The sequence below is a fragment of the Periophthalmus magnuspinnatus genome, chromosome 15 (assembly GCF_009829125.3).
Source record: "Periophthalmus magnuspinnatus isolate fPerMag1 chromosome 15, fPerMag1.2.pri, whole genome shotgun sequence".
Lineage (NCBI taxonomy): Eukaryota > Metazoa > Chordata > Actinopteri > Gobiiformes > Gobiidae > Periophthalmus > Periophthalmus magnuspinnatus.
This window is the reverse complement of record NC_047140.1, coordinates 30,022,138-30,038,292: the sequence shown is the minus strand read 5'-3', so window position 1 is coordinate 30,038,292 and position 16,155 is coordinate 30,022,138.

Genomic DNA, 16,155 nt, shown 5'->3' with positions numbered 1-16,155 from the left:
ACCTCTTAAGTATTTTATTTTATTTTATTTATTTTTTTTATAATTATTTTTATTTGAGTTTTTCTTTAAAACAAATGTAAAACAAAAACAAAAAAATACATAAATAAATACATAAAAAAAGACAACAAATGTAAAATTAAATAGGTAAAATAATTAATAAAAATCATAAAATAATAATAATAATAAAATAAAATAAAAACAGGGGAAGGGGGGGGGTGTCCACTTTTCCTCTAAGTTCGAATTAAATTTTTTCTAGCTGGACATGTTTCAATATGTCATGTCAACAGGTTAATATAGGTCGGAGGATTTTTTTTTGTTTCCAGTCTGACATCATGCGGAATATTTTTGTCCAATAGGGGGACATTTCTGGACAACTCCTATTTTATTTTATTTTTAAGCACATCTTTTTTTAACTTTGTGCTCGCCCTTATTTGTATTTATTCAGTGTGTTTTCATGTTGCACTTTATCACCGAAGAAAGTTCCTAGTTCACGAGTTGTGTTCGCTGACAACGGCAATAAAAGTCTTCTGTTTCTGATTCTGACGCCTTCAAACAACCTCGCTCCTGATTGGCTCTTTGGTCGCTATGATACTCGCGATCGGACTTCCAAACATTCAACTCCGCTCCAAATTCGTCGCTATAACTGCTCTAGCCTCGATTAGCTTCAATTTGACTGGATCTAAGTCACTTCCCGACACTTTACGTCTTGAACTCAACCCCTGACTGATCACTTATTTGCTCGCCGACCTCTAAACGTGCGGATATGACTTTCAAAACTGCATTGTTGTTATATTCCTGGCACATTCGGTCGGTTACTTTGGCTGTAAATGCTGTCGGTGTTTGCAGAAAAGAGTTGGCTGCGTAGAAAAAGTGAAAAAAGTGCCTGAGCGTTGTGAAAAATGGTTTATATATCGGCGCGATGTGGATCTGATCTGAAAGCGAGTGCACATAATGTTCTCTGCCGGAGGAGCTGCCACCGCCGGCGCTCTCCTCCTCCTCCTCCACCTCCTGCTCTGATTTTAATGTGTTTCTGTGTTCAATAGTTTAAAGATTTATTCTGGTTTATGCTCTCGTTGTCTTCAGATCTTCCATAACGTGGCTCTGTCCTCAGTGAAGCGGCGTCTTTAAATCTTGGCTCGGAGGTTTTTCGCCGCTGGCTGTTCTGAGGTGGTATTGTGCTAAACAGATGGAGTGAGTGATGCTTATGGGGAGTATTTATTGCGAAATCTTACGAAAATGTAATTTGCAGATGCGGGTGACTCAGCGTTTCTGCTCGTTTTGTGGATTATTAATGGCCTGGTCTAAAAAGAAAAGCTGCTCACATAGATTCTGCATGAAACACTGAAACAGACTGAAGTCGACTCTGGCTCCAATTCACTTTCCATTGAAAAACTGAAGCTCTTTTCTGTAACTGCCGCTGTCAAACTCGTCATTTTGGTCTTAAATGTTCGTATAAACCCGCTCTACATGATCTTTGTGTTTTTATTTCACTATTTTGACTTATTTAATGTAAGGAATTGTGTGTGTTTTAGTTGTCGATGTTTCGCACTGTGCTGATTACAAGCTGCTGTTAAAGTTCTGATATAAACATTAATAACAGACGACTCAGGCGCTCGACGTCCTGTCTGTTAGCGTTAGCAACAGGTTTGATTGACAGCGTTGCTAAACCAGCGGTGCAGACAGGAAGGGGCGTTACCTTCAACAGCCTCGCCCCTGATTGGCTCTTTGGTTGTTACTGACAGTCGGAGTTCCAAATATAGAACTCAGCTCCAAATTGACGCTATAACTGCTAGCCTCGATTAGCTTCATTTGGAGCCGACGCTGTGGGGGATTTCACACTCACTTAGTCGACTTCTTTATATCGTCTGTGGCAGGGGTGTCAAATACATTTTCACTGAGGACCACATCACCAAAATGGTTGCTCTCAAAAGGCCAAATGTGAAACAAATCAAACTTTTTTTTTTACTTGTTAATTAACAGTTTCTGTATTTATTATTTATTCAAGTTACAAATATTGCATATGCATTTGTCTAGATGCAAAAATATGGCGGTGTAACTGTGGATTTCCAGGTAAATTTTGATTTTAAGACCATCATGCCTTTTAATTTACCCTGTCGAGGGCCACATAAAATGATGTGGAGGGCCACATTTGGCCCACGGGCCTCGAGTTTGACACATGTGGTCTATGGCTTTAACGCATGTTCTACTGCTGTTTCCTCCTCAAAAACAGACCTGGAGTTGTGTTTTGTTTCATTCACACATGTTTGAGTCACACTTTATTATTAATCTGTTCAAAACGCTCTGTTCCACCTTGTGATGTCATGAAGTGGTAGTTTTTTCAAGTTAACAGCTCCTTTTACCTTTAGTTCAGTAGTAGATTTGCAACTCCAGGTCTGAAATGATCCAAATGATTCTAGAAATGAAGGTGTGTGGAGTTTAAAAACACAGCGGAGCACTTCCTGTATCACCACATGATGACATCACAAGGTGGAACGGAGTGTTTTCCGCCTAAATCTGCAGGGTTTGTGTGTTAAACATGTGCGAATGAAACAAAAAAACACAACTCCAGGTCTGTTTGTGATGAGGAGACAACATTAGAACATGAGCCCTTTAAAATCCTCACGCACGTCGACAAAAGGAGGTGTTTTTGTCCCTGAGCCAAAAGCCAATCACCGTTTTTAGGCTCTGTTGCTTCGCTGGCACAGGACCCTCTTCAGGTGGAGTCAGAGGGGCACTGCAGCCTCACTGCACCACTCTGCCACAGTCTGTGTGTGTGTGTCCTGTATGTATGGATATGATGCTCCCAGACAGACCCAGTGAACCCAACCATCAGCGGAACGAAGGGAAATGAATGAGATAAACTCTAATTAACACATTAAAGCGCCATGTTACACTATTTTATGATCCGTGTATTATGTCTAACTGAAGATAAACAGACATCACAAGGTTCAACAGAGAATTTTGAGCTAATAAAGGGAAATAAAACACAACTCCAGGTCTATTTTTGAGGAGGTAACAGCATTATAACATGACTTACAGCTCACAAGAGTCAGTTTTGCGTAATATCGGTCTTTTAAAGTCGTACACAGGAAACCGTACTTTGTCTCGTTCGCTCTTCACACTCCACATTGAAGTGCTGCACCTGGGACAGAAGTTTGAAGAACACAGTGTTGCTCTTCACAGTCGGATGATTTCACGCTGTTCTCACCTTTTACTTCACATTTTACAACTGAAACTATTCACTGAAACTATGACTGTTATTGTTTTTGTATTATTTATTTGATTTTGTACCGAAAATTATAAGAATGAAGCGGCTGATGATCAAATATTTAAACATACTCGCGTTTTATGTCTTGATCTATTCTGCAAAATGGACTTTTCAAAGGTTTTAATCGTGTTATGGTTGTTTCTTGTCATCGATCGTCTGAAGTTGTTTCTGGAGTGACTCGTGCGTGTTTGTGTAATCTTTAATCGTATTTTCAAGACGCCATTTTGCCGCTCGACCCCCGTTTACGCGCCCACTGTGACGCACACGCTTTGCACTTCAATCTGTGATGATCGGTGTAGGATTCGTCAGCGTCGCGTTGTCATTTTGCTTCTCGTTAGCGTGATCTTCAGCGATCCATCGGACGTACCAAGTCTGAGACGATATTAAAATTTACACTCACGATTATTGTGAATCACGATTAACGATATTATCACAATAAAAAAACAAAAAAAACAAGGCAGTATCACATCCTCATATGTGGACACCAGGATCTTGTAGAGAAAAAAATGCATTGTGGCCGAGAAAACCCAAAATGTGTTGTTCTCACCAGGCCCTAATTAGAACACGGAGCAGGGGTCAGGGGTCAGGGGTCAGTCTGTGATGTTGGACCTTTAAGCAGCCTCTTCGTTTTTTATTATTGTGAAATGAGCTCCGTCTTGTGGTTGTATTCAGTAAGTTATTTCTGAATAATCTCTGGGGTGAAGTCAAAATGTGCCAAGTGTTAAATTCTTAAATTCAGAGATTATTTATTCAGATTAATTCATGATTGTTGTAAAACTATGCGCCGCTGTTAGCAAACTGTGCTATCAGGTGTGCAAAATGCTGTTCAGCTAGTGCTAACCTAGTGATAGCAAAGTTGACACAAACACAAATTCATACAAGTCCAAACTAACACAAACTACAGTCAATAGTTTATTTCTCATGGTGTTTTATTTACGATGGATATTTTCGGCTGAAGTTTGTCAAACGATGCAGATGTTTGTGTCGTAAATGTGCTCGTGTAAGTCGCTCATGTAAGTCGCTTGTGTTTGCCTTCGGAGCTGTATCTTTTTTTCTTCAGGCTCTGCAGATCGGTGGCTCATCTTGTTGGTCTTATTTTTCAAATCTGTAATAATTCCACACATCAAACTTCACCTTCTTGAGCGGAGGATATAAATGTGTGGCGTCACTCGGATCCAGACCCACTGCCCACGAGCCACAGCGTGACTGACAGTGATAAAAATCCATCCCCGATTCAGAACAGACACAGACGCTAACACGTTCACTGCTACGACAGACGCCCCCTTGTGGACGAACACCAGAACTGACATGTAAACACTATTGAAACTGCAAACATGAGTCAGTCTGGTGCCGTAAAGACGATTATAATCATGTGCGATGATCACGGTTGTTAAAAAATGTGACTAACAATTAATCGCGGGCCTTTTTTATCACGATTAGCAATATTATCGTGTATCGTCTCATCCCTAGTCAGCTCTCAGTCATCTAGTTTGTATCACAGGGAAAGATACTCAGGACAGAGATACTCAGGACAGAAATACTCAGGACAAAGATACTTAAGACAGAAATACTCAGGACAGAGATACTCAGGACAGAAATACTCAGGACAGAGATACTCAGGACAGAGATACTCAGGACAGAAATACTCAGGACAGAGATACTGAGGACAGAGATACTCAGCACAGAAATACTCAGGACAGAAATACTCAGGACAGAGATACTCAGGACAGAGATACTCAGGACAAAGATACTCAAGACAAAGATACTCAGGACAGAGATACTCAGGACAGAGATACTCAGGACAGAGATACTCAGGACAGAAATACTCAGGACAGAAATACTCAGGACAGAGATACTCAGGACAGAGATACTCAGGACAGAGATACTCAGCACAGAAATACTCAGGACAGAAATACTCAGGACAGAGATACCCAGGACAGAGATACTCAGGACAAAGATACTCAGGACAAAGATACTCAGGACAGAGATACTCAGGACAGAGATACTCAGGACAGAGATACCCAGGACAAAGATACTCAGGACAAAGATACTCAGGACAGAGATACTCAGGACAGAGATACTCAGGACAGAGATACCCAGGACAAAGATACCCAGGACAAAGATACTCAGGACAAAGATACTCAGGACAGAGATACTCAGGACAGAGATACTCAGGACAGAGATACCCAGGACAAAGATACCCAGGACAAAGATACTCAGGACAAAGATACTCAGGACAGAGATACTCAGGACAGAGATACTCAGGACAGAAATACTCAGGACAGAGATACTCAGGACAGAGATACCCAGGACAGAGATACTCAGGACAAAGATACTCAGGACAAAGATACTCAGGACAGAGATACTCAGGACAGAGATACTCAGGACAGAGATACTCAGGACAGAAATACTCAGGACAGAAATACTCAGGACAGAGATACTCAGGACAGAGATACTCAGGACAAAGATACTCAGGACAGAGATGATACACAGTTGTTTTAGATAAATATTGTGATGTAAAACGTGCAAATTATAACGATTATAATGATCCACGGGCGTCAGAGGTTATAACTATAAGCACAATACATCCACTTTAAAAATGTCCTCTGTCTCTTTCCATTGCTATTCCACACACACTCTTTACAGGACATGATGGACATTATGTTTTTTCTCGAGCCGTTGGCCGTGTTCCCAGTAAACCATAAAAACCTCTTTGCTATAATAAAAAGCAGTAAATCAGACCCGCCTCAGTGTCCTCCTCTTACATGAAAAGTTACACGGGGTTTTTAGTGTGATTGTAGCTCGGAGCTGCCCCAGAACGGCGGCTCCATGGTGTGTGTGTTTAAACAGGGTCTTCCCTCCCTGCTGCTGCATCAACTCTCTCTCCTTCCACATCTTTCTCTCTCCTCCCATCCTCCGTCCTCCCTCTCCGCCGGTCTCACACTCTCGCAGTGGCTAAGGGGGAGTCCTCGTCACTCTCTGTGGTCTCCCCGGTCTGATTGGTCCGATCTCGTGCAGAATCAGACTTAAACAGGTCGCGTTTGTTTCTCCAGAGCATCTTTTTTGGGGGGATTGTGTGTTGTTTTCGAGATCTATGGCTGATTGAAGCTGCAGGAGTCTTCTCAAGGATCAGAAAATTGGAGAATGGATTGGATTTTTTATGAAACCGCTTTGTAATCTAAACAGAAGTAACTCAAGCGTTTCGTTTCGGTCGATGTCACGCCAGATTAAACCGCCGCTTTGGATGTCACACTGTTCACGTTTTCTTTCAGCGAAGCTCAGAAAAAGTACCAAAAAATCCGCCGGTTATGCATTCAAACGTGCTTTTCTTGAGGGAACATCAGGTAACATCTCATTGAAAGCACAGCGCCTCCTGCCTGCAGCCACATGGAGGTGCGTTTGACCCGGGTCCAAGTCGCTCCGGACATCAAAGTTCAGGGGTTAGGGTTCGGGACCCCCACGGCCGTCTGCTCCATCATCTCAGCCGTCCAGCAGCAGGACTATTCGGCCAGTGTGTGGCTACGGAGGAGGGACAAGCTCGAGCATGTGAGTACAGACAGATCGAACGGACGGATGATCGACTGAGACGATATTTGGGTTTAGATATTTCATTTTGTTTGATTTGCTGGATTAAAATACACACAAAGCTTTATTTTTACGCTTAAGTACAAAGAGAACTGCACTAAAATTGTCATACACAGCTCTCTTAACCTCGTACGATACATGAGGACAGCACATTTTGGATTGTCTAGGCCACAATACACATTTTTAGAAGAAGAAGAACAGAATTTTGAATATTTTAAGAGTTTAGAATGCTCAGAATATTTGTATTTATTTATTTTTTTGTAAAGGCATATGTCAGTAGCACCTCAAATGAGCCAAATTGACAAATGTTGCCACTTCAGGCTCTTAATAGTTTTTGCAAATCATTATTCAAATGTTTTATCAAAATAATTTAAACGTAGAACGAATGTCCTCATATGTGGACGTCATTTTTCTCATAATGTAAAAAGATAATTATTTGTTTTTACTCTCATCAGGTCCAATCAGCCCAAATAACAAAAAATTAATCAAAGAGCTCGGGTCAAAGGAGGTTAAAGGTTTTTGTGATATAAAAGGGCTTGGGTTCAGTTAATAGCACATTTACGGTCACGGTTTGAGACAGGACACAAAAGCAGAAAAAATGATTTATTTACAGTTAATTAAACATTTGGGCTGGCAAAGCAGGACGGATCAGAGCAGAGGAAAAACACTTTCAAACAAGAATCCAAAAAAAACAACAAGCAAACAAAAGAGCAAGTGCCGAGTAGAGTCGATCAAACAAACTGTCGAAACGGCTGTGGAGCTGCTCTTCTTCTTCTGGACGTAGATTGTAGATGTGCAGGTGTGGAGTTAGACGCCACGCCCAGACACGAAGAAGAGACAGACGACAGAGGAAGAGGAGAGAAACTGAAAGAGCAGGACTGGACCAGAGCAGACTGTGACATTTACGTTACATAATCTGAGGAAAATAATCAAAAACAGCCCCAGTCAGTATTAATGGTCATCATTAGAGATCGATCGATGGGTTTTGAGACCAGAATCCAGTTATGCAGAGCTAATTTTGAACATTTCCCATAGATCGTTTCATTTAAATTGACAACAAACTCCTCCTAAGTCCCTTTTTTAAACATAAACCCATAAGAGAGCTGCGCAGTCTCGTTTTGTGCAGCAAACTCTTCATATTATAACATTAAAATGAAGCTTTGTGTTTATTCTTTAAGCAGCAGATCGACCGAAACGAAACATCGATCTGTGCTGCTGCTGCTGCTCGTTTCTTGCTTCTGGCTCGTACTTTGGTGTTTTTTGACGTCATCACTCGTTCGTTTGGGAGGCACACACTTTGCACGATAAAATGTGTTTGTGAGTCTCTAAAAGTTTTAACAATACGGAGGTTTTAGTTTCATATCTAGACTTAAGGCTGATAACCGATATGCTAAAAAGTCCAAATATCGGCTTGTAAGTTGCTGAGAGTTTAAAATTGCTACGGATATGAATGATTATAACTTTAATATTATGAAAAAGTTCCATATTTACACAACTGTTAGTGCTGTACTGCGATCTAGGGGTTTCTTCGGCACATTCTGGTGATGTAACGGTGATAATCTTTGTCGGCGAGGCTCACGATTCCATAAAACGTCTCATAAACAATTACTGCCGACCGTTTCTATCAACGCTACGGACGGGACCAGATCTCAGGCCACAAGATCTCACCAGTGTGTGCTTAGATTTGGACTGGCGCGTTACAGATCTATTTTGTGTCTGATGGATAAACAGAAGGTAGTTAGACACTTGTACCTATTATATTCTTGTTGTTGTTTGAATATTCTTTTTATTTTGAGGGTTACTCTCGTCGCCGGGGCTTTACCGCTAACTCTTCTTCTTTAAATCTTTTGGTAGTTTTCAGATTATAGGATGTAATGATGTCATACTCCCAGATGGGGGCATAAGATCCAGTTTTCTCTATTGATTACATTGTACTTCGCCATAAAATATTCAAAAGATTCATTCACAAAGGTTGAGCCTGATCATTTCTGTAAGGGACTAGAGCCACCGACTTTACAACAATCCTATGGGAGGAGCTCGGAGTAGAGTCGCTGCTCCTACACGTCAAGGGGAGCAGCTGAAGGGGCTCGGGCATCTGTTCCCTGGGGAGGTGTTCCGGGCATGTCCCACAGGGAGAGGAGGCCCCGGGGAAGATCCAGGACACACTGGAGGGACTGTGTCTCTCGGCCGGCCTGGGAACGCCTTGGGGTCCCGCCAGAGGAGCTGGAGGACGTGTCTGGGGTGAGGGAAGTCTGTTTAGACTGCTGCCCCCGCGACTGGTGAAAGGAAGAAAATGGAGTATCATAGCAACCAAAGAGCCAATCTGGGGTCAAGCTGTGTGGGCGCTTAGCAACGCTGTCAATCAAACGTGTTGCTAACGCTAACGGGAGCGACCTCGGGGAAAGAAGACGCCTGATTTGTCTGTTATTAATGTTCATATTTTGATTTACAGACACAAAAGTGAAATAAAAACACCAAGATCATGTGGAGGGTTAATACGAACATTTAAGACCAAAACGACGAGTCTGACAGCAGCAGGTACAGAGAGAGGACAGTTTTTCAATGAACGTGGCGGCTAGCAGGTTAGCTATGTCCATTTATATATACAGTCTACGATTACAACAAAAACGTGTATCTTTAACTTTACTCTACCCCCTGGCATCAGTTGTCGGTGATGTACACGTCCTCCACTGGGGTTTCCATACAATATTTTTATTTAAAGTATAACTGACCAAAGCTGAGCCGTTAAAAACTAGAGAAATAGTTGAATTGCTGCTAAAAATCGTGCGTCTAAGGTTAGCTAAGGCTCCGTCTGTGTTTAGTACAGACTTAAAGCCCCACCTCTGATGTGGTGGTTTTGGATCAATAGATTTTATCACATTAAAGTTTCTCTGGAGAATAGTTAATTATGATGTAAAACAATTGATTTGGGTCTGGAGCGATGACAATATTTAAACTACTGGATGTAAATAAAACAGTAGGATGCTCAGCTTGTCTTTTTGTGTTTTCGTTTCGCCGGCACTTGCATTAAAGCCGATATTACACAGTTTTATGATCTGTGCAAATGTTTCCTCGTCACAAACAGACCTGGAGTTGTGTTTTTTTGTTTCATTCACATGTTTAACACACAAACCCTGCAGATTTAACCTATGTAAATGAAACAAAACACAACTCCAGGTGTGTTTTTGAGGAGTTCATTTTGTGTAATATAGGAGCTGTAATGTTTTTCTTTTGTATTATCCTCAGAAGATAAATTATTACATCTATGAAACAGCAGCTGGAGGTTTTGCAGAATTTACAGGTTGGAGCTTTTCTACTAATAGAATAATCTATTTTTAAGTTCTTTTGTTTATTTATTTCATCTGTTTGTTCTCTGTGCTGATGCATCTCTCACATCTTTGTCGTTTCAGTTTGATCCATGTATTTTTTTCCTGAGTTATTATGAAAATATGATAAATTATTGTTATATTATTATCTGTAGGGATGCACTGATACCGATACTAGTAACCAACAAACACCTTCGCTCTTCTGCAGATTAAGCTCCGGTTTAATCACATGTGACTCTCTCATGAGCTTTAAAAATAAGTAGAACTCTAAACGTTTTTATTTTTCACAGAGGACATCAGTGCAGTGTTTGTGTTTATAATAGTAAAATGTTAACGATGTCAGTGGGGCTGGCGATTATTGACTCGTGCATGAATTTAACTTATTGTATGTGCCAAATAAACGTAGAGACTGAATGGTAAAACAGTTAGCTCGTTAGCAGTTAGCTCGTTAGCAGTTAGATTTGTTGATATATTGATGGGAGACTCGGGTAAAAGTTACTGTAGAACAAAGTTTATTTGCAGATACATGAATGTGGATGGAGGAGGACAGAGCGGACAGTCGGGAGCGGTGTCGTCTCGGGGCAGGTCGTGGGTCGCAGGGTCAGAGGCTGAGGTGCTCGTACCGGTCGTGGAGAGCTGGGTCGGAGACGGAGGAGCAGAGCGGGTCTAAGGAGCGGGATCACGGTGGATACACGGGCGAATAAACTGGCACGCGACACGAAGGACGACTTGTAGGAATACCGGAAGAATCACAGGTGCAGCTTGAGTGATAAAGAGTCGCAGGTGTGAGTGGGAGGAGCCAGAATCTCCGCCCAGCTCCAGGTTGAAACACAGAAGCGAGGGGGGAAAGCAGCACAGAACACACAAAAAAACCCCAAAACCTGACATTATGTAAATATATAATGTTTGAATTATACTTAACTACAGTGATTTCAGTAGAATTTAAGTCAATATTCCAAGATGAAAAAGTGGCTTTACTATAAAAATCCTATGAAATGATTTACCTCTATAATCAAACCCTGTAAAAATAACGTCTGGTATCAGTATTAGTATCAGTGAGTACTCAAAATGAAGTACTTGTTTTAGAAAAAAGCGGCGCATCTCTAGTTAAATGGGTTAAACTTGAGTTATTAATGATTTATTTGTAGACGGCGGCGCGTGGAAGTGTCTTTTGTTTTTGTTCCTTAACGTCTGTGAAGAGTCGGGGGGGAAGTGAGGTCACTCTTCACTTTGACGTTCTTAAACAGTCGTTCTTATCCACAGACGCACCATCACCGCAAAGACGCTCAGAGCTTTTAGGGGAAAATGCCATCTGCATTCAGCGGCGAGTTTGGAGATGTAGAGATTAAACATCAGAGAAAGAAAAAAGAAATGTGTGCTGAATATTTAATGGCGCCGAGCAGAGGCCTCAGAGCTGAACCGGACACTTGTGAATCAGCATAACTCTCCCGACACGAGGCTCACGCTGTCGTACAACGTGTGTGTGTGTGTGTGTTTTTGTGCGTTCTGTTTACGAGGATTAACCTCCTGAGACCTGGTGTCCTCATCTGTGGACAACACATTTTGGGTTGTTTAGGCCACAGTGCAAATTTTTAGAAGAACAGCAACAAGAAAATTTTCAATTTTGAATATTTCTCAAAGTTTAGAATATTTATTTATTTTTTTATTTTTGTTTATTTTTTATTTAATTTATTTTTTTATTGTTTTTTTTTTATTATTTTTTATTTTATTGTTATTTTTTATTCATTTATTTTTATTGTATCTTTATTTTTTATTTTATTTTATTTATGTATTTATTTTTATTTGTATTTTTATGTAATTATTTATTTATTCGTATTTTTTTATTTTATTGTATTTTTATTATTTTATTTATTTTTGATTTTATTTATGTATTTATTTTTATTTGTATTTTTTATGTAATTATTTATTTATTTGTATTTTTTTTTTTATTTTATTGTATTTTTATTTTTTTACTTAATAGTTTTTGCAAATAAAGTCCTGCAGGAGCTCGGGTCTCAGGAGGTTAACACACACTACATAACACACATAGGTCTTATACGAGCCGTTGTGTTTAAGGTTATTTCAGTGCATTCTGTCGTCATCCTGATCTAATGTCGTTTCATTACAGTCTAAACTCTAAGCCTCTGTTTGAGCCGCGGGGGTGTAACAGTCTGCAGTCTCATTGTGTGTTTACTTTTCCACATAATTGCGTTTAAAAGTAGTTCTCCGGTCTGTTGTCCTGGACGGAGCAATATCGAGCAGTCAACAGTTTGAGAGATATTCCTCCTACGCCAGAGTTTGCAGCGTCAGGGGACGGAGCTAATGTGAAGAGTGGACTGTAATAAAAACATGGAGCATCACAACGGCTGAGTTTAGACCAAAGGAATGATAAAAATAAGTAAAAAATAATAATAATAACACAAAAAATAAATAAATAAATAATAATAATAACAAAAATAAATAAAAAAAAAATAAAAAAATAATAATAATAATAACAAAAAAATAATAATAAAATAAATACATAATATAATAATAATAATAATAATAATAATAACACATACACAAATAAATAAATACATAAATAAATAATAATAATAATAATAATAATAATAATAACAAAAATAATAATAATAAAATAAATACATAAATAATAATAATAATAATAATAATAATAATAATAATAATAATAATAATAATACATAAATAAATAATGCATTGGATTTATATAACACTTTTTGGACACTTTACAGAGCATTATTTACTCACTCCTCACTCGATGATCCTCCACTCACACAAACCACATTCATACAGGACAATGTGGTGAAGTGTTTTGCCTAAGGACACAATGACAGTTTTGCCTCTAGCGCCCCCCCCGTGGCCCCTCAGTGGTCTCTCGTCCGTGTCCTGCCCAGGCCCCGCCCCCTCTTCACTCCTCAGATCTGTTGAGAGCTCCTGGTCTGTCAGAGAAGCACAGAGGGAACAGGAGCAGGAGTTTCAGCTATTTTAAGCAATAAAATGTAAAGTAGATACATCTGAGGAACATTCCAGACAAAAAAGGACATCTCCATGTAAATAAAGTTACAGAGGTCACCTTTAATACAGTCAAGTATTTAATAGAGAGATAATACTTTATTGTCAGAGCAGAGATGTGAAATTATTATTATATTTTTAGACGGTGCATAAAGTGTGTATGCATTTATACACATTTATACACATTTATACACTTTTATACACATTTATACACTTTTATACACTTTTATACACTTTTATACACTTTTATACACATTTATACACTTTTATACACATTTATACACTTTTATACACATTTATACACTTTTATACACTTTTATACACATTTATACACTTTTATACACATTTATACACTTTTATACACTTTTATACACATTTATACACTTTTATACACTTTTATACACATTTATACACTTTTATACACATTTATACACTTTTATACACATTTATACACTTTTATACACTTTTATACACATTTATACACTTTTATACACATTTATAAACCAGAACTCTGCTCATTTAAACGTTACATTTGTAGTTTTTGCCTCAGTGCACAGTTCAGCTCATCCTCTGAGTCATTTACATTTGTTTCTCTCCTTTTTGTCTGGGAGGGTTTAAAGTGAGAGTCATGAAGGATTTTCCTCATTAAATTCACTGTGAGTGATTTTGAGTAAAGAAACTCTGGAACTTTTAACCCTTTTAACCCAGTGTTGCTATGGTAACCACTGCCCTTTTGAGAGGGACACAGGCTCATGGACGTGCACAGTTTATATGTGACGTGTGTTTATCATACGACACATCAGACTCTTTCAAACTGTGATTCATTTATTTAGTCCCATTTCATTTTTGACATAACAGTAAAACAAAGCAGCACAGTGACGTTTTAAAACACTTGTGTCGTTTAAATCCAGACTTGTGTCGTTTAAATCCAGACTTGTGTCGTTTAAATCCAGACTTGTGTCGATTAAATCCAGACTTGTGTCGATTAAATCCAGACTTGTGTCGATTAAATCCAGACTTGTGTCGATTAAATCCAGACTTGTGTCGATTAAATCCAGACTTGTGTCGATTAAATCCAGACTTGTGTCGTTTAAATCCAGACTTGTGTTGTATAAATCCAGACTTGTGTCGTTTAAATCCAGACTTTCCGCTGCAGTCTGTGTACGAGTTTGATGTGATGATACGTTTATTGAGTTTCATGTTCACAGTGTGATTTATTTCAGAAGGTCCTGGTGAGTTTGTGATGTGGAGGTTTTATTGTTCGTCAAAGAGCTGAACACTGAGAGAAGATTTGATTTCTGCTCCACGCTCCCCTGAAGCCTGAACGATTATGTAAATATGACTCCAGCACAGTTCATATTTGTGCAGCTCAAAAGAACGAGATAAAAAACAGAAACTGTAAACAACAGTGTGTTTCAGTGTCGTTAGCTTCAGTGTGTTTAGCTTCAGTGTGTTTAGCTTCAGTGTCGTTAGCTTCAGTGTCGTTAGCTTCAGTGTGTTTAGCTTCAGTGTGTTTAGCTTCAGTGTCGTTAGCTTCAGTGTCGTTAGCTTCAGTGTGTTTAGCTTCAGTGTGTTTAGCTTCAGTGTGTTTAGCTTCAGTGTCGTTAGCTTCAGTGTCGTTAGCTTCAGCGTGTTTAGCTCCTCTCTTCAGATATGAGGCAGTGTCCAGCAGGAATCTGACCAGAACTGAAGAAGTCAAACATCTTCACTCTGAAACTTTTGTCCAGTGACTTAAATGTGTGAGTGAAGTGTTGGTGTTTGTCTCTTCAAATGTGTCTGGAGTTTGGACCTGACTGTGGTGACGGTGGCTCTGACTCCAGGTCTGACCTGAGCCACACGTGAAACAGAATCTTCTAAAGGATGTCCTGGTGGATGTCCTGGAGGATGTCCTGGAGGATGTCCTGGTAGATGTCCTGGTGGATGTCCTGGAGGATGTCCTGGTGGATGTTCTAGTGCAGTGGTCCCCAACCACCGGTCCGTGGATCAATTGGTATCGGGCCACCGGCCGTCCAAGAAATAATTAATTATTTCCGTTGTATTTATTATCTGAGTCTGAACAATCGTTTATTTTGAAAAATCTTTTATTTTGAAAAATGACCGGATTCTCTCGGTTACATTTCCGTCACTTGAGCGCCGACAACTTAACCACTTAGCGTTCCGACGGCCCGCGGGCGTAAAAAGCGTAAAAACGCGTAAAAAGACGAGACTGGATATAAAGATCCGCGCGTAAAATTACGCGCGCATATTGCGTAATTTTACGCAGCAGTTTTGCGTTTTAAACATGACGAAACGGACAAAACAAAGGAAATACACGACCGAGGACACTGTGGATGTTTGTACAAGTTAAACTAGAGGCATCTCTGACCTGGAGCGAGTGAAGATCTCACTGTGGACTCAGGAGCAGAGGACCTGATGTGCTGATGGACTGGATGTTCCTGATCAGTAAGTGTGGTTTATTCTGCTATTGACTTAATTGTGGGTCAAATGTGTATCATGGCATTAGCATTAGCATTAGCATTAGCTAATGCCAATCTGCGCCCCCTCCCGACCACCACCAATCATCACGCACACGCCACTTGGGTGAAGTGTCTTGCGTAAGGACACAATGACAGAAATTGGTCCGAGTAGGACTCAAAAGCTCTAACCACTGAGCCACTGTCACAGAATGAGTGTCACTGTACGATCATGTACAGTGTGTGTTTGTTTACATTTTGAAGTGTGTGTGTGTGTGTTTGTTGATTGTTTACAGTGTGTGGTTTGTAAATATATATTTATTTTGACCCATAGCACTTGTTTTGACTGTATTTTATATACAAATATACATTTTATATTGTGTTTTGATATATAAATGTACAGTAATAGAGCAGCTGCAGATACAGATTCCTCGGTGTGAGTTTTCAGTTGAGCCTCACTGATGGATATGTTTGGAGAGGCCTGGACTTACTC